Below are 24,632 nucleotides of genomic sequence, written 5' to 3'. Positions count from 1 at the left end.
TTCGACGAAAAATGACCGTAATTTCCTTCCCGTTGGAGATATTTCGACGTTTAAACGCCCAAATTACTGCATTTTACGCGCAGAACACAGTGCACGCTGTATCAAGCGTCGGACGAAGCCCAAAAACTCGCAAAACTCGATCATTCGTCGATTTCGACGAAAAAAGACCGTAATTTCCTTCCCGTTGGAGATATTTCGACGTTTAAACGCCCAAATTACTGCATTTTACGCGCAGGACACAGTGCGCGCTGTCTCAAGCGTCGCGAAAAGGCCAACAACTCGCAAAACTCGATCATTCGTCGATTTCGACGAAAAATGACCGTAATTTCCTTCCCGTTGGAGATATTTCGACGTTTAAACGCACAAATTACTGCATTTGACGCGCAGAACACTGTGCACACGGTATCAAGAGTACAGACAAGCCCAAAAACTCGCAAAACTCGATCATTCGTCGATTTCGACGAAAAAAGACCGTAATTTCCTTCCCGTTGGAGATATTTCGACGTTTAAACGCCCAAATTACTGCATTTTACGCGCAGAACACAGTGCGCGCTGTCTCAAGCGTCGCGAAAAGGCCAACAACTCGCAAAACTCGATCATTCGTCGATTTCGACGAAAAATGACCGTAATTTCCTTCCCGTTGGAGATATTTCGACGTTTAAACGCCCAAATTACTGCATTTGACGCGCAGAACACTGTGCACACGGTATCAAGCGTCGGACGAAGCCCAAAAACTCGCAAAACTCGATCATTCGTCGATTTCGACGAAAAAAGACCGTAATTTCCTTCCCGTTGGAGATATTTCGACGTTTAAACGCCCAAATTACTGCATTTTACGCGCAGAACACAGTGCGCGCTGTCTCAAGCGTCGCGAAAAGGCCAACAACTCGCAAAACTCGATCATTCGTCGATTTCGACGAAAAATGACAGTAATTTCCTTCCCGTTGGAGATATTTCGACGTTTAAACGCCCAAATTACTGCATTTGACGCGCAGAACACTGTGCACACGGTATCAAGAGTACAGACAAGCCCAAAAACTCGCGAAACTCGATCATTCGTCGATTTCGACGAAAAAAGACCGTAATTTCCTTCCCGTTGGAGATATTTCGACGTTTAAACGCCCAAATTACTGCATTTTACGCGCAGAACACAGTGCGCGCTGTCTCAAGCGTCGCGAAAAGGCCAACAACTCGCAAAACTCGATCTTTCGTCGATTTCGACGAAAAATGACCGTAATTTCCTTCCCGTTGGAGATATTTCGACGTTTAAACGCCCAAATTACTGCATTTGACGCGTAGAACACAGTGCACGCTGTATCAAGCGTCGGACGAAGCCCAAAAACTCGCAAAACTCGATCATTCGTCGATTTCGACGAAAAATGACCGAAATTTCCGTCCCGTTGGAGATATTTCGACGTTTAAGCGCCCAAATTACTGCATTTTACACGCAGAACACAGTGCGCGCCGTCTCAAGCGTCGCGAAAAGGCCAACAACTAGCAAAACTCGATCATTCGTCGATTTCGGCGAAAAATGATCGTAATTTCCGTCCCGTTGGAGATATTTCGACGTTTAAACGCCCAAATCACTGCATTTGACGCGCAGAACACAGTGCACACGGTATCAAGAGTACAGACAAGCCCAAAAACTCGCAAAACTCGATCATTCGTCGATTTCGACGAAAAATGACCGTAATTTCCTTCCCGTTGGAGATATTTCGACGCTTAAGCGCCCAAATTACTGCATTTGACGCGCAGAACACTGTGCACACGGTATCAAGCGTCGGACGAAGCCCAAAAACTCGCAAAACTCGATCATTCGTCGATTTCGACGAAAAAAGACCGTAATTTCCTTCCCGTTGGAGATATTTCGACGTTTAAACGCCCAAATTACTGCATTTGACGCGCAGAACACAGTGCGCGCTGTATCAAGCTTCGAAACAAGCCCAACAACTCGCAAAACTCGATCATTCGTCGATTTCGACGAAAAATGACCGTAATTTCCTTCCCGTTGGAGATATTTCGACGTTTAAACGCCCAAATTACTGCATTTGACGCGCAGAACACAGTGCACACGGTATCAAGCGTACAGAGAAGCACAAAAACTCGCAAAACTCGATCATTCGTCGAATTCGACGAAAAATGACCGAAATTTCCGTCCCGTTGGAGATATTTCGACGTTTAAGCGCCCAAATTACTGCATTTTACACGCAGAACACAGTGCGCGCCGTCTCAAGCGTCGCGAAAAGGCCAACAACTAGCAAAACTCGATCATTCGTCAATTTCGACGAAAAAAGACCGTAATTTCCTTCCCGCTGGAGATATTTCGACGTTTAAACGCCCAAATTACTGCATTTTACGCGCAGGACACAGTGCACACGGTATCAAGCTTCGAAACAAGCCCAACAACTCGCAAAACTCGATCATTCGTCGATTTCGACGAAAAATGACCGTAATTTCCTTCCCGTTGGAGATATTTCGACGCTTAAGCGCCCAAATTACTGCATTTGACGCGCAGAACACAGTGCACACGGTATCAAGCGTACAGAGAAGCACAAAAACTCGCAAAACTCGATCATTCTTCGAATTCGACGAAAAATGACCGAAATTTCCGTCCCGTTGGAGATATTTCGACGTTTAAGCGCCCAAATTACTGCATTTTACGCGCAGAACACTGTGCGCGCTGTATCAAGCGTCGGAAGAAGCCCAACAACTCGCAAAACTCGATCATTCGTCGATTTCGACGAAAAAAGACCGTAATTTCCTTCCCGTTGGAGATATTTCGACGTTTAAGCGCCCAAATTACAGCATTTTACACGCAGAACACAGTGCGCGCCGTCTCAAGCGTCGCGAAAAGGCCAAAAACTCGCAAAACTCGATCATTCGTCGATTTCGACGAAAAATGACCGTAATTTCCTTCCCGTTGGAGATATTTCGACGTTTAAACGCCCAACTTACTGCATTTGACGCGCAGAACACAGTGCACGCTGTATCAAGCTTCGAAACAAGCCCAACAACTCGCAAAACTCGATCATTCGTTGATTTCGACGAAAAATGAGCGTAATTTCCTTCCCGTTGGAGATATTTCGACGTTTAAGCGCCCAAATTACTGCATTTTACGCGCAGAACACAGTGCACGCTGTATCAAGCTTCGAAACAAGCCCAACAACTCGCAAAACTCGATCATTCGTCGATTTCGACGAAAAAAGACCGTAATTTCCTTCCCGTTGGAGATATTTAGACGTTTAAACGCCCAAATTACTGCATTTTACGCGCAGAACACAGTGCGCGCTGTCTCAAGCGTCGCGAAAAGGCCAACAACTCGCAAAACTCGATCATTCGTCGATTTCGACGAAAAATGACCGTAATTTCCTTCCCGTTGGAGATATTTCGACGTTTAAGCGCCCAAATTACTGCATTTGACGCGCAGAACACTGTGCACACGGTATCAAGCTTCGAAACAAGCCCAACAACTCGCAAAACTCGATCATTCGTCGATTTCGACGAAAAATGACCGTAATTTCCTTCCCGTTGGAGATATTTCGACGCTTAAGCGCCCAAATTACTGCATTTGACGCGCAGAACACAGTGCACACGGTATCAAGCGTACAGAGAAGCACAAAAACTCGCAAAACTCGATCATTCGTCGAATTCGACGAAAAATGACCGAAATTTCCGTCCCGTTGGAGATATTTCGACGTTTAAACGCCCAAATTACTGCATTTTACGCGCAGAACACTGTGCGCGCTGTAGCAAGCGTCGGAAGAAGCCCAACAACTCGCAAAACTCGATCATTCGTCGCATTCGACGAAAAATGACCGTAATTTCCTTCCCGTTGGAGATATTTCGACGTTTAAGCGCCCAAATTACAGCATTTTACGCGCAGAACACTGTGCGCGCTGTATCAAGCGTCGGAAGAAGCCCAACAACTCGCAAAACTCGATCATTCGTCGATTTCGACGAAAAAAGACCGTAATTTCCTTCCCGTTGGAGATATTTCGACGTTTAAGCGCCCAAATTACTGCATTTTACGCGCAGAACACTGTGCGCGCTGTATCAAGCGTCGGAAGAAGCCCAACAACTCGCAAAACTCGATCATTCGTCGATTTCGACGAAAAAAGACCGTAATTTCCTTCCCGTTGGAGATATTTCGACGTTTAAGCGCCCAAATTACAGCATTTTACACGCAGAACACAGTGCGCGCCGTCTCAAGCGTCGCGAAAAGGCCAAAAACTCGCAAAACTCGATCATTCGTCGATTTCGACGAAAAATGACCGTAATTTCCTTCCCGTTGGAGATATTTCGACGTTTAAACGCCCAAATTACTGCATTTGACGCGCAGAACACAGTGCACGCTGTATCAAGCTTCGAAACAAGCCCAACAACTCGCAAAACTCGATCATTCGTTGATTTCGACGAAAAATGACCGTAATTTCCTTCCCGTTGGAGATATTTCGACGTTTAAGCGCCCAAATTACTGCATTTTACGCGCAGAACACAGTGCACGCTGTATCAAGCGTCGGAAGAAGCCCAACAACTCGCAAAACTCGATCATTCGTCGATTTCGACGAAAAAAGACCGTAATTTCCTTCCCGTTGGAGATATTTCGACGTTTAAGCGCCCAAATTACTGCATTTTACGCGCAGAACACTGTGCGCGCTGTATCAAGCGTCGGAAGAAGCCCAACAACTCGCAAAACTCGATCATTCGTCGATTTCGACGAAAAAAGACCGTAATTTCCTTCCCGTTGGAGATATTTCGACGTTTAAGCGCCCAAATTACAGCATTTTACACGCAGAACACAGTGCGCGCCGTCTCAAGCGTCGCGAAAAGGCCAAAAACTCGCAAAACTCGATCATTCGTCGATTTCGACGAAAAAAGACCGTAATTTCCTTCCCGTTGGAGATATTTCGACGTTTAAACGCCCAAATTACTGCATTTGACGCGCAGAACACAGTGCACACGGTATCAAGCGTACAGAGAAGCACAAAAACTCGCAAAACTCGATCATTCGTCGAATTCGACGAAAAATGACCGAAATTTCCGTCCCGTTGGAGATATTTCGACGTTTAAGCGCCCAAATTACTGCATTTTACACGCAGAACACAGTGCGCGCCGTCTCAAGCGTCGCGAAAAGGCCAAAGACTCGCAAAACTCGATCATTCGTCGATTTCGACGAAAAATGACCGTAATTTCCTTCCCGTTGGAGATATTTCGACGTTTAAACGCCCAAATTACTGCATTTGACGCGCAGAACACAGTGCGTGCCGTCTCAAGCGTCGCGAAAAGGCCAAAAACTCGCAAAACTCGATCATTCGTCGATTTCGACGAAAAATGACCGTAATTTCCTTCCCGTTGGAGATATTTCGACGTTTAAACGCCCAAATTACTGCATTTGACGCTCAGAACACAGTGCACGCTGTATCAAGCTTCGAAACAAGCCCAACAACTCGCAAAACTCGATCATTCGTTGATTTCGACGAAAAATGACCGTAATTTCCTTCCCGTTGGAGATATTTCGACGTTTAAGCGCCCAAATTACTGCATTTTACGCGCAGAACACAGTGCACGCTGTATCAAGCTTCGAAACAAGCCCAACAACTCGCAAAACTCGATCATTCGTCGATTTCGACGAAAAAAGACCGTAATTTCCTTCCCGTTGGAGATATTTAGACGTTTAAACGCCCAAATTACTGCATTTTACGCGCAGAACACAGTGCGCGCTGTCTCAAGCGTCGCGAAAAGGCCAACAACTCGCAAAACTCGATCATTCGTCGATTTCGACGAAAAATGACCGTAATTTCCTTCCCGTTGGAGATATTTCGACGTTTAAGCGCCCAAATTACTGCATTTGACGCGCAGAACACTGTGCACACGGTATCAAGCGTCGGACGAAGCCCAAAAACTCGCAAAACTCGATCATTCGTCGATTTCGACGAAAAAAGACCGTAATTTCCTTCCCGTTGGAGATATTTCGACGTTTAAACGCCCAAATTACTGCATTTGACGCGCAGAACACAGTGCACACGGTATCAAGCGTACAGAGAAACACAAAAACTCGCAAAACTCGATCATTCGTCGAATTCGACGAAAAATGACCGAAATTTCCGTCCCGTTGGAGATATTTCGACGTTTAAGCGCCCAAATTACTGCATTTTACACGCAGAACACAGTGCGTGCCGTCTCAAGCGTCGCGAAAAGGCCAAAAACTCGCAAAACTCGATCATTCGTCGATTTCGACGAAAAATGACCGTAATTTCCTTCCCGTTGGAGATATTTCGACGTTTAAACGCCCAAATTACTGCATTTGACGCGCAGAACACAGTGCACGCTGTATCAAGCTTCGAAACAAGCCCAACAACTCGCAAAACTCGATCATTCGTCGATTTCGACGAAAAATGACCGTAATTTCCTTCCCGTTGGAGATATTTCGACGTTTAAACGCCCAAATTACTGCATTTGACGCGCAGAACACAGTGCACACGGTATCAAGCGTACAGAGAAGCACAAAAACTCGCAAAACTCGATCATTCGTCGAATTCGACGAAAAATGACCGAAATTTCCGTCCCGTTGGAGATATTTCGACGTTTAAGCGCCCAAATTACTGCATTTTACACGCAGAACACAGTGCGCGCCGTCTCAATCGTCGCGAAAAGGCCAACAACTAGCAAAACTCGATCATTCGTCGATTTCGACGAAAAAAGACCGTAATTTCCTTCCCGCTGGAGATATTTCGACGTTTAAACGCCCAAAGTACTGCATTTTACGCGCAGGACACAGTGCACACGGTATCAAGCTTCGAAACAAGCCCAACAACTCGCAAAACTCGATCATTCGTCGATTTCGACGAAAAATGACCGTAATTTCCTTCCCGTTGGAGATATTTCGACGCTTAAGCGCCCAAATTACTGCATTTGACGCGCAGAACACAGTGCACACGGTATCAAGCGTACAGAGAAGCACAAAAACTCGCAAAACTCGATCATTCGTCGAATTCGACGAAAAATGACCGAAATTTCCGTCCCGTTGGAGATATTTCGACGTTTAAACGCCCAAATTACTGCATTTTACGCGCAGAACACTGTGCGCGCTGTAGCAAGCGTCGGAAGAAGCCCAACAACTCGCAAAACTCGATCATTCGTCGCATTCGACGAAAAATGACCGTAATTTCCTTCCCGTTGGAGATATTTCGACGTTTAAGCGCCCAAATTACAGCATTTTACGCGCAGAACACTGTGCGCGCTGTATCAAGCGTCGGAAGAAGCCCAACAACTCGCAAAACTCGATCATTCGTCGATTTCGACGAAAAAAGACCGTAATTTCCTTCCCGTTGGAGATATTTCGACGTTTAAGCGCCCAAATTACTGCATTTTACGCGCAGAACACTGTGCGCGCTGTATCAGCGTCGGAAGAAGCCCAACAACTCGCAAAACTCGATCATTCGTCGATTTCGACGAAAAAAGACCGTAATTTCCTTCCCGTTGGAGATATTTCGACGTTTAAGCGCCCAAATTACAGCATTTTACACGCAGAACACAGTGCGCGCCGTCTCAAGCGTCGCGAAAAGGTCAAAAACTCGCAAAACTCGATCATTCGTCGATTTCGACGAAAAATGACCGTAATTTCCTTCCCGTTGGAGATATTTCGACGTTTAAACGCCCAAATTACTGCATTTGACGCGCAGAACACAGTGCACGCTGTATCAAGCTTCGAAACAAGCCCAACAACTCGCGAAACTCGATCATTCGTTGATTTCGACGAAAAATGACCGTAATTTCCTTCCCGTTGGAGATATTTCGACGTTTAAACGCCCAAATTACTGCATTTGACGCGCAGAACACAGTGCACGCTGTATCAAGCTTCGAAACAAGCCCAACAACTCGCAAAACTCGATCATTCGTTGATTTCGACGAAAAATGACCGTAATTTCCTTCCCGTTGGAGATATTTCGACGTTTAAGCGCCCAAATTACTGCATTTTACGCGCAGAACACTGTGCGCGCTGTATCAAGCGTCGGAAGAAGCCCAACAACTCGCAAAACTCGATCATTCGTCGATTTCGACGAAAAAAGACCGTAATTTCCTTCCCGTTGGAGATATTTCGACGTTTAAGCGCCCAAATTACAGCATTTTACACGCAGAACACAGTGCGCGCCGTCTCAAGCGTCGCGAAAAGGCCAAAAACTCGCAAAACTCGATCATTCGTCGATTTCGACGAAAAATGACCGTAATTTCCTTCCCGTTGGAGATATTTCGACGTTTAAACGCCCAAATTACTGCATTTGACGCGCAGAACACAGTGCACGCTGTATCAAGCTTCGAAACAAGCCCAACAACTCGCAAAACTCGATCATTGGTTGATTTCGACGAAAAATGACCGTAATTTCCTTCCCGTTGGAGATATTTCGACGTTTAAGCGCCCAAATTACTGCATTTTACGCGCAGAACACAGTGCACGCTGTATCAAGCGTCGGAAGAAGCCCAACAACTCGCAAAACTCGATCATTCGTCGATTTCGACGAAAAAAGACCGTAATTTCCTTCCCGTTGGAGATATTTCGACGTTTAAGCGCCCAAATTACTGCATTTTACGCGCAGAACACTGTGCGCGCTGTATCAAGCGTCGGAAGAAGCCCAACAACTCGCAAAACTCGATCATTCGTCGATTTCGGCGAAAAAAGACCGTAATTTCCTTCCCGTTGGAGATATTTCGACGTTTAAACGCCCAAATTACTGCATTTGACGCGCAGAACACAGTGCACACGGTATCAAGCGTACAGAGAAGCACAAAAACTCGCAAAACTCGATCATTCGTCGAATTCGACGAAAAATGACCGAAATTTCCGTCCCGTTGGAGATATTTCGACGTTTAAGCGCCCAAATTACTGCATTTTACACGCAGAACACAGTGCGCGCCGTCTCAAGCGTCGCGAAAAGGCCAAAAACTCGCAAAACTCGATCATTCGTCGATTTCGACGAAAAATGACCGTAATTTCCTTCCCGTTGGAGATATTTCGACGTTTAAACGCCCAAATTACTGCATTTGACGCGCAGAACACAGTGCACGCTGTATCAAGCTTCGAAACAAGCCCAACAACTCGCAAAACTCGATCATTCGTCGATTTCGACGAAAAATGACCGTAATTGCCTTCCCGCTGGAGATATTTCGACGTTTAGACGGTCAAATTACTGCATTTTACGCGCAGAACACAGTGCACGCTGTATCAAGCTTCGAAACAAGCCCAACAACTCGCAAAACTCGATCATTCGTCGATTTCGACGAAAAATGACCGTAATTTCCTTCCCGTTGGAGATATTTCGACGTTTAAACGCCCAAATCACTGCATTTGACGCGCAGAACACAGTGCACACGGTATCAAGAGTACAAACAAGCCCAACAACTCGCAAAACTCGATCATTCGTCGATTTCGACGAAAAATGAGAGTAATTTCCTTCCCGTTGGAGATATTTCGACGTTTAAGCGCCCAAATTACTGCATTTTACGCGCAGAACACAGTGCACGCTGTATCAAGCTTCTAAACAAGCCCAACAATTCGCAAAACTCGATCATTCGTCGATTGTGACGAAAAATGACCGTAGTTTCCTTCCCGTTGGAGATATTTCGACGTTTAAACGCCCAAATTACTGCATTTGACGCGCAGAACACAGTGCACGCTGTATCGAGCGTCGGAAGAAGCCCAACAACTCGCAAAACTCGATCATTCGTCGAATTCGACGGAAAATGCCCGAAAATGCCGTCCCGTTGGAGATATTTCGACGTTTAAGCGCCCAAATTACTGCATTTTACGCGCAGAACACAGTGCACGCTGTATAAAGCTTCGAAACAAGCCCAACAACTCGCAAAACTCGATCATTCGTCGATTTCGACGAAAAATGACCGTAATTTTCGACCCGTTGGAGATATTTCGACGTTTAAGCGCCCCAATTAATGCATTTTACGCGCAGAACACAGTGCACACGGTATCAAGAGTACAGACAAGCCCAACAACTCGCAAAACTCGATCATACGTCGATTTCGACGAAAAATGACCGTAATTTCCTTCCCGTTGGAGATATTTCGACGTTTAGACGCCCAAATTACTGCATTTTACGCGCAGAACACAGTGCACGCTGTATCAAGCTTCGAAACAAGCCCAACAACTCGCAAAACTGTATCATTCGTCGATTTCGACGAAAAATGACCGTAATTTCCTTCCCGTTGGAGATATTTCGACGTTTAAGCGCCCATATTACTGCATTTTACGCGCAGAACACAGTGCACGCTGTATCAAGCGTCGGAAGAAGCCCAACAACTCGCAAAACTCGATCATTCGTCGATTTCGACGAAAAAAGACCGTAATTTCCTTCCCGTTGGAGATATTTCGACGTTTAGACGCCCAAATTACTGCATTTTACACGCAGAACACAGTGCGCGCCGTCTCAAGCGTCGCGAAAAGGCCAAAAACTCGCAAAACTCGATCATTCGTCGATTTCGACGAAAAATGACCGTAATTTCCTTCCCGTTGGAGATATTTCTACGTTTAAACGCCCAAATTACTGCATTTGACGCGCAGAACACAGTGCACGCTGTATCAAGCTTCGAAACAAGCCCAACAACTCGCCAAACTCGATCATTCGTTGAATTCGACGAAAAATGACCGTAATTTCCTTCCCGTTGGAGATATTTCGACGTTTAAGCGCCCAAATTACTGCATTTTACGCGCAGAACACAGTGCACGCTGTATCAAGCGTCGGACGAAGCCCAAAAACTCGCAAAACTCGATCATTCGTCGATTTCGACGAAAAAAGACCGTAATTTCCTTCCCGTTGGAGATATTTCGACGTTTAAACGCCCAAATTACTGCATTTTACGCGCAGAACACAGTGCGCGCTGTCTCAAGCGTCGCGAAAAGGCCAACAACTCGCAAAACTCGATCATTCGTCGATTTCGACGAAAAATGACCGTAATTTCCTTCCCGTTGGAGATATTTCGACGTTTAAACGCCCAAATTACTGCATTTGACGCGCAGAACACAGTGCACGCTGTATTGTCACGTCCCGCGCTCCGCACGAACCGTAACGAGAACAAGAAACCACTCTATACACAAATCTAAATAAACATACCAATAACCGATTTGCAATTTGAAACCATGTTTACAGTATCTGAAGTGAAAGGCAGTTAAAGCCTCTAAAAGTTATATCTTGCGAAAATTTATCTATGTTTTTATATTTATCTAATTATGTTTTCATAATGATATTGAGACAATTTGAATTGTAAACAAAGTCGTCAGTTGAACAAACGTTGGAGATCTTCCCAAACATTTTCAAAGGAAGGACCCCGACGCTTTTCCATCTCCGACAGATATAAATAAATGTAGCGACTCAGAGAAGTCAGTATAATAATTATCCTTCGTCTATCGAATAACAATATTACCGTTCGTCAACCGAATAATTAGCATTCAAAGAGTTAGTTATCATTTTGTCAACCGAAGAATTTTATATCTGTCAGTCAATTGTCAATATCAAAATCGAGCAAGATTTGAATAAATCATTAGATATTGTTAAACTACTTTCAACCAGCTTTAATCCTCTCCCGTGCTAGTATCCCTGCACATAGCAGGTTAGCCGAAAAGTGGAATCGGTTTTGCCAGTAGCACCAAACTCTAGTCGACGCTACCCGTAACGTTTGAAATAAATAAAAATTTGAAATAGTCCTTGGACTATTTCTGGTGGCAGCAACTACCAATTTCGATCTCAACTTGACTTAGAACAAATAAATACGTAACAGTATCAAGCGTCGGAAGAAGCCCAACAACTCGCAAAACTCGATCATTCGTCGATTTCGACGAAAAAAGACCGTAATTTCCTTCCCGTTGGAGATATTTCGACGTTTAAGCGCCCAAATTACTGCATTTTACGCGCAGAACACAGTGCACGCTGTATCAAGCTTCGAAACATGCCCAACAACTCGCAAACCTCGATCATTCGTCGATTTCGACGAAAAATGACCGTAATTTCCTTCCCGTTGGAGATATTTCGACGTTTAAGCGCCCATATTACTGCATTTGACGCGCAGAACACTGTGCGCGCTGTCTCAAGCGTCGAGAAAATCCCAACAACTCGCAAAACTCGATCATTCGTCGATTTTGACGAAAAATGACCGTAGTTTCCTTCCCGTTGGAGATATTTCGACGTTTAAACGCCCAAATTACTGCATTTGACGCGCAGAACACAGTGCACGCTGTATCAAGCTTCGAAACAAGCCCAACAATTCGCAAAACTCGATCATTCGTCGATTTTGACGAAAAATGACCGTAATTTCCTTCCCGTTGGAGATATTTCGACGTTTAAACGCCCAAATTACTGCATTTGACGCGCAGAATACAGTGCACGCGGTATCAAGAGTACAGACAAGCCCAACAACTCGCAAAACTCGATCATTCGTCGATTTCGCCGAAAAATGACCGTAATTTCCTTCCCGTTGGAGATATTTCGAAGTTTAAGCGCCCAAATTACTGCATTTTACGCGCAGAACACAGCGCACGCTGTATCAAGCTTCGAAACAAGCCCAACAACTCGCAAAACTCGATCATTCGTCGATTTCGACGAAAAATGACCGTAATTTCCTTCCCGTTGGAGATATTTCGACGTTTAGACGCCCAAATTACTGCATTTTACGCGCAGAACACAGTGCACGCTGTATCAAGCTTCGAAACAAGCCCAACAACTCGCAAAACTCGATCATTCGTCGATTTCGACGAAAAAAGACCGTAATTTCCTTCCCGTTGGAGATATTTCGACGTTTAAGCGCCCATATTACTGCATTTGACGCGCAGAACACTGTGCGCGCTGTCTCAAGCGTCGCGAAAAGGCCAAAAACTCGCAAAACTCGATCATTCGTCGATTTCGACGAAAAATGACCGTAATTTCCTTCCCGTTGGAGATATTTCTACGTTTAAACGCCCAAATTACTGCATTTGACGCGCAGAACACAGTGCACGCTGTATCACGCTTCGCAACAAGCCCAACAACTCGCAAAACTCGATCATTCGTTGATTTCGACGAAAAATGACCGTAATTTCCTTCCCGTTGGAGATATTTCGACGTTTAAGCGCCCAAATTACTGCATTTGACGCGCAGGACACAGTGCACACTGTATCAAGCGTTGGAAGAAGCCTAACAACTCGCAATACTCGATCATTCGTCGATTTCGACGAAAAATGACCGTAATTTTCGACCCGTTGGAGATATTTCGACGTTTAAGCGTCCCAATTACTGCATTTTACGCGCAGAACACAGTGCACGCTGTATCAAGCTTCGAAACATGCCCAACAACTCGCAAACCTCGATCATTCGTCGATTTCGACGAAAAATGACCGTAATTTCCTTCCCGTTGGAGATATTTCGACGTTTAAGCGCCCATATTACTGCATTTGACGCGCAGAACACTGTGCGCGCTGTCTCAAGCGTCGAGAAAATCCCAACAACTCGCAAAACTCGATCATTCGTCGATTTTGACGAAAAATGACCGTAGTTTCCTTCCCGTTGGAGATATTTCGACGTTTAAACGCCCAAATTACTGCATTTGACGCGCAGAACACAGTGCACGCTGTATCAAGCTTCGAAACAAGCCCAACAATTCGCAAAACTCGATCATTCGTCGATTTTGACGAAAAATGACCGTAATTTCCTTCCCGTTGGAGATATTTCGACGTTTAAACGCCCAAATTACTGCATTTGACGCGCAGAATACAGTGCACGCGGTATCAAGAGTACAGACAAGCCCAACAACTCGCAAAACTCGATCATTCGTCGATTTCGCCGAAAAATGACCGTAATTTCCTTCCCGTTGGAGATATTTCGAAGTTTAAGCGCCCAAATTACTGCATTTTACGCGCAGAACACAGCGCACGCTGTATCAAGCTTCGAAACAAGCCCAACAACTCGCAAAACTCGATCATTCGTCGATTTCGACGAAAAATGACCGTAATTTCCTTCCCGTTGGAGATATTTCGACGTTTAGACGCCCAAATTACTGCATTTTACGCGCAGAACACAGTGCACGCTGTATCAAGCTTCGAAACAAGCCCAACAACTCGCAAAACTCGATCATTCGTCGATTTCGACGAAAAAAGACCGTAATTTCCTTCCCGTTGGAGATATTTCGACGTTTAAGCGCCCATATTACTGCATTTGACGCGCAGAACACTGTGCGCGCTGTCTCAAGCGTCGCGAAAAGGCCAAAAACTCGCAAAACTCGATCATTCGTCGATTTCGACGAAAAATGACCGTAATTTCCTTCCCGTTGGAGATATTTCTACGTTTAAACGCCCAAATTACTGCATTTGACGCGCAGAACACAGTGCACGCTGTATCACGCTTCGCAACAAGCCCAACAACTCGCAAAACTCGATCATTCGTTGATTTCGACGAAAAATGACCGTAATTTCCTTCCCGTTGGAGATATTTCGACGTTTAAGCGCCCAAATTACTGCATTTTACGCGCAGAACACAGTGCACGCTCTATCAAGCGTCGGACGAAGCCCAAAAACTCGCAAAACTCGATCATTCGTCGATTTCGACGAAAAATGACCGTAATTTCCTTCCCGTTGGAGATATTTCGACGTTTAAACGCCCAAATCACTGCATTTGACGCGCAGAACACAGTGCACACGGTATCAAGAATACAAACAAGCCCAACAACTCGCAAAACTCGATCATTCGTCGATTTCGACGAAAAATGAGAGTAATTTCCTTCCCGTTGGAGATATTTCGACGTTTAAGCGCCCAAATTACTGCATTTTACGCGCAGAACACAGTGCACGCTGTATCAAGCGTCGGACGAAGCCTAAAAACTCGCAAAACTCGATCATTCGTCGATTTCGACGAAAAAAGACCTTAATTTCCTTCCCGTTGGAGATATTTCGACGTTTAAACGCCCAAATTACTGTATTTTACGCGCAGAACACAGTGCGCGCTGTCTCAAGCGTCGCGAAAAGGCCAACAACTCGCAATACTCGATCATTCGTCGAATTCGAAGAAAAATGACCGAAATTTCCGTCCCGTTGGAGATATTTCGACGTTTAAGCGCCCAAATTACTGCATTTTACACGCAGAACACAGTGCGCGCCGTCTCAAGCGTCGCGAAAAGGCCAACAACTCGCAAAACTCGATCATTCGTCGATTTCGACGAAAAAAGACCGTAATTTCCTTCCCGCTGGAGATATTTCGACGTTTAAACGCCCAAATTACTGCATTTGACGCGCAGAACACAGTGCACACGGTATCAAGCGTACAGAGAAGCACAAAAACTCGCAAAACTCGATCATTCGTCGATTTCGACGAAAAATGACCGTAATTTCCTTCCCGTTGGAGATATTTCGACGTTTAAGCGCCCAAATTACTGCATTTTACGCGCAGAACACAGTGCACGCTGTATCAAGCTTCGAAACAAGCCCAACAACTCGCAAAACTCGATCATTCGTCGATTTCGACGAAAAATGAGAGTAATTTCCTTCCCGTTGGAGATATTTCGACGTTTAAGCGCCCAAATTACTGCATTTTACGCGCAGAACACAGTGCACGCTGTATCAAGCTTCGAAACAAGCCCAACAACTCGCAAAACTCGATCATTCGTCGATTTCGACGAAAAAAGACCGTAATTTCCTTCCCGTTGGAGATATTTCGACGTTTAAGCGCCCATATTACTGCATTTGACGCGCAGAACACTGTGCGCGCTGTCTCAAGCGTCGCGAAAAGGCCAAAAACTCGCAAAACTCGATCATTCGTCGATTTCGACGAAAAATGACCGTAATTTCCTTCCCGTTGGAGATATTTCTACGTTTAAACGCCCAAATTACTGCATTTGACGCGCAGAACACAGTGCACGCTGTATCACGCTTCGCAACAAGCCCAACAACTCGCAAAACTCGATCATTCGTTGATTTCGACGAAAAATGACCGTAATTTCCTTCCCGTTGGAGATATTTCGACGTTTAAGCGCCCAAATTACTGCATTTGACGCGCAGGACACAGTGCACACTGTATCAAGCGTTGGAAGAAGCCTAACAACTCGCAATACTCGATCATTCGTCGATTTCGACGAAAAATGACCGTAATTTTCGACCCGTTGGAGATATTTCGACGTTTAAGCGTCCCAATTACTGCATTTTACGCGCAGAACACAGTGCACGCTGTATCAAGCTTCGAAACATGCCCAACAACTCGCAAACCTCGATCATTCGTCGATTTCGACGAAAAATGACCGTAATTTCCTTCCCGTTGGAGATATTTCGACGTTTAAGCGCCCATATTACTGCATTTGACGCGCAGAACACTGTGCGCGCTGTCTCAAGCGTCGAGAAAATCCCAACAACTCGCAAAACTCGATCATTCGTCGATTTTGACGAAAAATGACCGTAGTTTCCTTCCCGTTGGAGATATTTCGACGTTTAAACGCCCAAATTACTGCATTTGACGCGCAGAACACAGTGCACGCTGTATCAAGCTTCGAAACAAGCCCAACAATTCGCAAAACTCGATCATTCGTCGATTTTGACGAAAAATGACCGTAATTTCCTTCCCGTTGGAGATATTTCGACGTTTAAACGCCCAAATTACTGCATTTGACGCGCAGAATACAGTGCACGCGGTATCAAGAGTACAGACAAGCCCAACAACTCGCAAAACTCGATCATTCGTCGATTTCGCCGAAAAATGACCGTAATTTCCTTCCCGTTGGAGATATTTCGAAGTTTAAGCGCCCAAATTACTGCATTTTACGCGCAGAACACAGCGCACGCTGTATCAAGCTTCGAAACAAGCCCAACAACTCGCAAAACTCGATCATTCGTCGATTTCGACGAAAAATGACCGTAATTTCCTTCCCGTTGGAGATATTTCGACGTTTAGACGCCCAAATTACTGCATTTTACGCGCAGAACACAGTGCACGCTGTATCAAGCTTCGAAACAAGCCCAACAACTCGCAAAACTCGATCATTCGTCGATTTCGACGAAAAAAGACCGTAATTTCCTTCCCGTTGGAGATATTTCGACGTTTAAGCGCCCATATTACTGCATTTGACGCGCAGAACACTGTGCGCGCTGTCTCAAGCGTCGCGAAAAGGCCAAAAACTCGCAAAACTCGATCATTCGTCGATTTCGACGAAAAATGACCGTAATTTCCTTCCCGTTGGAGATATTTCTACGTTTAAACGCCCAAATTACTGCATTTGACGCGCAGAACACAGTGCACGCTGTATCACGCTTCGCAACAAGCCCAACAACTCGCAAAACTCGATCATTCGTTGATTTCGACGAAAAATGACCGTAATTTCCTTCCCGTTGGAGATATTTCGACGTTTAAGCGCCCAAATTACTGCATTTTACGCGCAGAACACAGTGCACGCTCTATCAAGCGTCGGACGAAGCCCAAAAACTCGCAAAACTCGATCATTCGTCGATTTCGACGAAAAATGACCGTAATTTCCTTCCCGTTGGAGATATTTCGACGTTTAAACGCCCAAATCACTGCATTTGACGCGCAGAACACAGTGCACACGGTATCAAGAATACAAACAAGCCCAACAACTCGCAAAACTCGATCATTCGTCGATTTCGACGAAAAATGAGAGTAATTTCCTTCCCGTTGGAGATATTTCGACGTTTAAGCGCCCAAATTACTGCATTTTACGCGCAGAACACAGTGCACGCTGTATCAAGCGTCGGACGAAGCCTAAAAACTCGCAAAACTCGATCATTCGTCGATTTCGACGAAAAAAGACCTTAATTTCCTTCCCGTTGGAGATATTTCGACGTTTAAACGCCCAAATTACTGTATTTTACGCGCAGAACACAGTGCGCGCTGTCTCAAGCGTCGCGAAAAGGCCAACAACTCGCAATACTCGATCATTCGTCGAATTCGAAGAAAAATGACCGAAATTTCCGTCCCGTTGGAGATATTTCGACGTTTAAGCGCCCAAATTACTGCATTTTACACGCAGAACACAGTGCGCGCCGTCTCAAGCGTCGCGAAAAGGCCAACAACTCGCAAAACTCGATCATTCGTCGATTTCGACGAAAAAAGACCGTAATTTCCTTCCCGCTGGAGATATTTCGACGTTTAAACGCCCAAATTACTGCATTTGACGCGCAGAACACAGTGCACACGGTATCAAGCGTACAGAGAAGCACAAAAACTCGCAAAACTCGATCATTCGTCGATTTCGACGAAAAATGACCGTAATTTCCTTCCCGTTGGAGATATTTCGACGTTTAAGCGCCCAAATTACTGCATTTTACGCGCAGAACACAGTGCACGCTGTATCAAGCTTCGAAACAAGCCCAACAACTCGCAAAACTCGATCATTCGTCGATTTCGACGAAAAATGAGAGTAATTTCCTTCCCGTTGGAGATATTTCGACGTTTAAGCGTCCCAATTACTGCATTTTACGCGCAGAACACAGTGCACGCTGTATCAAGCTTCGAAACATGCCAAACAACTCGCAAACCTCGATCATTCGTCGATTTCGACGAAAAATGACCGTAATTTCCTTCCCGTTGGAGATATTTCGACGTTTAAGCGCCCATATTACTGCATTTGACGCGCAGAACACTGTGCGCGCTGTCTCAAGCGTCGAGAAAATCCCAACAACTCGCAAAACTCGATCATTCGTCGATTTTGACGAAAAATGACCGTAGTTTCCTTCCCGTTGGAGATATTTCGACGTTTAAACGCCCAAATTACTGCATTTGACGCGCAGAACACAGTGCACGCTGTATCAAGCTTCGAAACAAGCCCAACAATTCGCAAAACTCGATCATTCGTCGATTTTGACGAAAAATGACCGTAATTTCCTTCCCGTTGGAGATATTTCGACGTTTAAACGCCCAAATTACTGCATTTGACGCGCAGAATACAGTGCACGCGGTATCAAGAGTACAGACAAGCCCAACAACTCGCAAAACTCGATCATTCGTCGATGTCGCCGAAAAATGACCGTAATTTCCTTCCCGTTGGAGATATTTCGAAGTTTAAGCGCCCAAATTACTGCATTTTACGCGCAGAACACAGTGCACGTTGTATCAAGCTTCGAAACAAGCCCAACAACTCGCAAAACTCGATCATTCGTCGATTTCGACGAAAAATGACCGTAATTTCCTTCCCGTTGGAGATATTTCGACGTTTAGACGCCCAAATTACTGCATTTTACGCGCAGAACACAGTGCACGCTGTATCAAGCTTCGAAACAAGCCCAACAACTCGCAAAACTCGATCATTCGTCGATTTCGACGAAAAAAGACCGTAATTTCCTTCCCGTTGGAGATATTTCGACGTTTAAGCGCCCATATTACTGCATTTGACGCGCAGAACACTGTGCGCGCTGTCTCAAGCGTCGAGAAAATCCCAACAACTCGCAAAACTCGATCATTCGTCGATTTTGACGAAAAATGACCGTAGTTTCCTTCCCGTTGGAGATATTTCGACGTTTAAACGCCCAAATTACTGCATTTTACACGCAGAACACAGTGCGCGCCGTCTCAAGCGTCGCGAAAAGGCCAACAACTCGCAAAACTCGATCATTCGTCGATTTCGACGAAAAAAGACCGTAATTTCCTTCCCGCAGGAGATATTTCGACGTTTAAACGCCCAAATTACTGCATTTGACGCGCAGGACACAGTGCACACTGTATCAAGCGTTGGAAGAAGCCTAACAACTCGCAATACTCGATCATTCGTCGATTTCGACGAAAAATGACCGTAATTTTCGACCCGTTGGAGATATTTCGACGTTTAAGCGTCCCAATTACTGCATTTTACGCGCAGAACACAGTGCACGCAGTATCAAGCTTCGAAACATGCCCAACAACTCGCAAACCTCGATCATTCGTCGATTTCGACGAAAAATGACCGTAATTTCCTTCCCGTTGGAGATATTTCGACGTTTAAGCGCCCATATTACTGCATTTGACGCGCAGAACACTGTGCGCGCTGTCTCAAGCGTCGAGAAAATCCCAACAACTCGCAAAACTCGATCATTCGTCGATTTTGACGAAAAATGACCGTAGTTTCCTTCCCGTTGGAGATATTTCGACGATTAAACGCCCAAATTACTGCATTTGACGCGCAGAACACAGTGCACGCTGTATCAAGCTTCGAAACAAGCCCAACAATTCGCAAAACTCGATCATTCGTCGATTTTGACGAAAAATGACCGTAATTTCCTTCCCGTTGGAGATCTTTCGACGTTTAAACGCCCAAATTGCTGCATTTGACGCGCAGAATACAGTGCACGCGGTATCAAGAGTACAGACAAGCCCAACAACTCGCAAAACTCGATCATTCGTCGATTTCGCCGAAAAATGACCGTAATTTCCTTCCCGTTGGAGATATTTCGAAGTTTAAGCGCCCAAATTACTGCATTTTACGCGCAGAACACAGTGCACGCTGTATCAAGCTTCGACACAAGCCCAACAACTCGCAAAACTCGATCATTCGTCGATTTCGACGAAAAATGACCGTAATTTCCTTCCCGTTGGAGATATTTCGACGTTTAGACGCCCAAATTACTGCATTTTACGCGCAGAACACAGTGCACGCTGTATCAAGCTTCGACACAAGCCCAACAACTCGCAAAACTCGATCATTCGTCGATTTCGACGAAAAATGACCGTAATTTCCTTCCCGTTGGAGATATTTCGACGTTTAAGCGCCCAAATTACTGCATTTTACGCGCAGAACACAGTGCACGCTGTATCAAGCGTCGGAAGAAGCCCAACAACTCGCACAACTCGATCATTCGTCGATTTCGACGAAAAAAGACCGTAATTTCCTTCCCGTTGGAGATATTTCGACGTTTAAGCGCCCATATTACTGCATTTGACGCGCAGAACACTGTGCGCGCTGTCTCAAGCGTCGAGAAAATCCCAACAACTCGCAAAACTCGATCATTCGTCGATTTTGACGAAAAATGACCGTAGTTTCCTTCCCGTTGGAGATATTTCGACGTTTAAACGCCCAAATTACTGCATTTGACGCGCCGAACACAGTGCACGCTGTATCAAGCTTCGAAACAAGCCCAACAATTCGCAAAACTCGATCATTCGTCGATTTTGACGAAAAATGACCGTAATTTCCTTCCCGCAGGAGATATTTCGACGTTTAAGCGCCCAAATTACTGCATTTGACGCGCAGGACACAGTGCACACTGTATCAAGCGTTGGAAGAAGCCTAACAACTCGCAATACTCGATCATTCGTCGATTTCGACGAAAAATGACCGTAATTTCCTTCCCGTTGGAGATATTGCGACGTTTAAGCGCCCAAATTACTGCATTTTACGCGCAGAACACAGTGCACGCGGTATCAAGAGTACAGACAAGCCCAACAACTCGCAAAACTCGATCATTCGTCGATTTCGACGAAAAAAGACCGTAATTTCCTTCCCGCAGGAGATATTTCGACGTTTAAACGCCCAACTTACTGCATTTGACGCGCAGGACACAGTGCACACTGTATCAAGCGTTGGAAGAAGCCTAACAACTCGCAATACTTGATCATTCGTCGATTTCGACGAAAAATGACCGTAATTTTCGACCCGTTGGAGATATTTCGACGTTTAAGCGTCCCAATTACTGCATTTTACGCGCAGAACACAGTGCACGCTGTATCAAGCTTCGAAACATGCCCAACAACTCGCAAACCTCGATCATTCGTCGATTTCGCCGAAAAATGACCGTAATTTCCTTCCCGTTGGAGATATTTCGAAGTTTAAGCGCCCAAATTACTGCATTTTACGCGCAGAACACAGTGCACGCTGTATCAAGCTTCGAAACAAGCCCAACAACTCGCAAAACTCGATCATTCGTCGATTTCGACGAAAAATGACCGTAATTTCCTTCCCGTTGGAGATATTTCGACGTTTAAGCGCCCATATTACTGCATTTGACGCGCAGAACACTGTGCGCGCTGTCTCGAGCGTCGAGAAAATCCCAACAACTCGCTAAACTCGATCATTCGTCGATTTCGACGAAAAATGACCGTAATTTCCTTCCCGTTGGAAATATTTCGACGTTTAAGCGCCCAAATTACTGCATTTTACGCGCAGTACACAGTGCACGCGGTATCAAGAGTACAGACAAGCCCAACAACTCGCAAAACTCGATCATTCGTCGATTTCGACGAAAAAAGACCGTAATTTCCTTCCCGCAGGAGATATTTCGACGTTTAAACGCCCAAATTACTGCATTTGACGCGCAGGACACAGTGCACACGGTATCAAGCGTCGGAAGAAGCCCAACAACTCGCAATACTCGATCATTCGTCGATTTCGAAGAAAAATGACCGTAATTTTCGACCCCTTGGAGATATTTCGACGTTTAAGCGCCCAAATTACTGCATTTTACGCGCAGAACACAGTGCACGCTGTATCAAGCTTCGAAACAAGCCCAACAACTCGCGAAACTCGATCATTCGTCGATTTCGACGAAAAATGACCGTAATTTCCTTCCCGTTGGAGATATTTCGACGTTTAAACGCCCATATTACTGCATTTGACGCGCAGAACACTGTGCGCGCTGTCTCAAGCGTCGAGAAAATCCCAACAACTCGCAAAACTCGATCATTCGTCGATTTTGACGAAAAATGACCGTAGTTTCCTTCCCGTTGGAGATATTTCTACGTTTAAACGCCCAAATTACTGCATTTGACGCGCAGAACACAGTGCACGCTGTATCAAGCTTCGAATCAAGCCCAACAATTCGCAAAACTCGATCATTCGTCGATTTTGACGAAAAATGACCGTAATTTCCTTCCCGTTGGAGATATTTCGACGTTTAAACGCCCAAATTACTGCATTTGACGCGCAGAACACAGTGCACGCGGTATCAAGAGTACAGACAAGCCCAACAACTCGCAAAACTCGATCATTCGTCGATTTCGACGAAAAATGACCGTAATTTTCGACCCGTTGGAGATATTTCGACGTTTAAGCGTCCCAATTACTGCATTTTACGCGCGGAACACAGTGCACGCTGTATCAAGCTTCGAAACATGCCCAACAACTCGCAAAACTCGATCATTCGTCGATTTCGACGAAAAATGACCGTAATTTCCTTCCCGTTGGAGATATTTCGACGTTTAAGCGCCCAAATAACTGCATGTGACGCGCAGAACACAGTGCACACGGTATCAAGAGTACAGACAAGCCGCACAACTCGCAAAACTCGATCATTCGTCGATTTCGACGAAAAATGACCGTAATTTTCGACCCGTTGGAGATATTTCGACGTTTAAACGCCCAAATTACAGCATTTGACGCGCAGGACACAGTGCACAAGGTATCAAGCGTCGGAAGAAGCCCAACAACTCGGAATACTCGATCATTCGTCGATTTCGACGAAAAATGACCGTAATTTCCTTCCCGTTGGAGATATTTCGACGTTTAAGCGCCCAAATAACTGAATTTGACGCGCAGAACACAGTGCACACGGTATCAAGAGTACAGACAAGCCCAACAACTCGCAAAACTCGATCATTCGTCGATTTCGACGAAAAATGACCGTAATTTTCGACCCGTTGGAGATATTTCGACGTTTAAGCGCCCCAATTACTGCATTTTACGAGCAGAACACAGTGCTCGCTGTATCAAGCTTCGAAACAAGCCCAACAACTCGCAAAACTCGATCATTCGTCAATTTCGACGAAAAAAGACCGTAATTTCCTTCCCGCAGGAGATATTTCGACGTTTAAACGCCCAAATTACTGCATTTGACGCGCAGGACACAGTGCACACTGTATCAAGCGTTGGAAGAAGCCTAACAACTCGCAATACTCGATCATTCGTCGATTTCGACGAAAAATGACCGTAATTTTCGACCCGTTGGAGATATTTCGACGTTTAAGCGTCCCAATTACTGCATTTTACGCGCGGAACACAGTGCACGCTGTATCAAGCTTCGAAACATGCCCAACAACTCGCAAACCTCGATCATTCGTCGATTTCGACGAAAAATGACCGTAATTTCCTTCCCGTTGGAGATATTTCGACGTTTAAGCGCCCATATTACTGCATTTGACGCGCAGAACACTGTGCGCGCTGTCTCAAGCGTCGAGAAAATCCCAACAACTCGCAAAACTCGATCATTCGTCGATTTTGACGAAAAATGACCGTAGTTTCCTTCCCGTTGGAGATATTTCGACGTTTAAACGCCCAAATTACTGCATTTGACGCGCAGAACACAGTGCACGCTGTATCAAGCTTCGAAACAAGCCCAACAATTCGCAAAACTCGATCATTCGTCGATTTTGACGAGAAATGACCGTAATTTCCTTCCCGTTGGAGATATTTCGACGTTTAAACGCCCAAATTACTGCATTTGACGCGCAGAATACAGTGCACGCGGTATCAAGAGTACAGACAAGCCCAACAACTCGCAAAACTCGATCATTCGTCGATTTCGCCGAAAAATGACCGTAATTTCCTTCCCGTTGGAGATATTTCGAAGTTTAAGCGCCCAAATTACTGCATTTTACGCGCAGAACACAGTGCACGCTGTATCAAGCTTCGAAACAAGCCCAACAATTCGCAAAACTCGATCATTCGTCGATTTTGACGAAAAATGACCGTAATTTCCT

This window comes from Bombus fervidus, chromosome 1 (assembly GCF_041682495.2).
Source record: "Bombus fervidus isolate BK054 chromosome 1, iyBomFerv1, whole genome shotgun sequence".
Taxonomy (NCBI): domain Eukaryota; kingdom Metazoa; phylum Arthropoda; class Insecta; order Hymenoptera; family Apidae; genus Bombus; species Bombus fervidus.
This window is presented reverse-complemented; position numbering follows the sequence as displayed.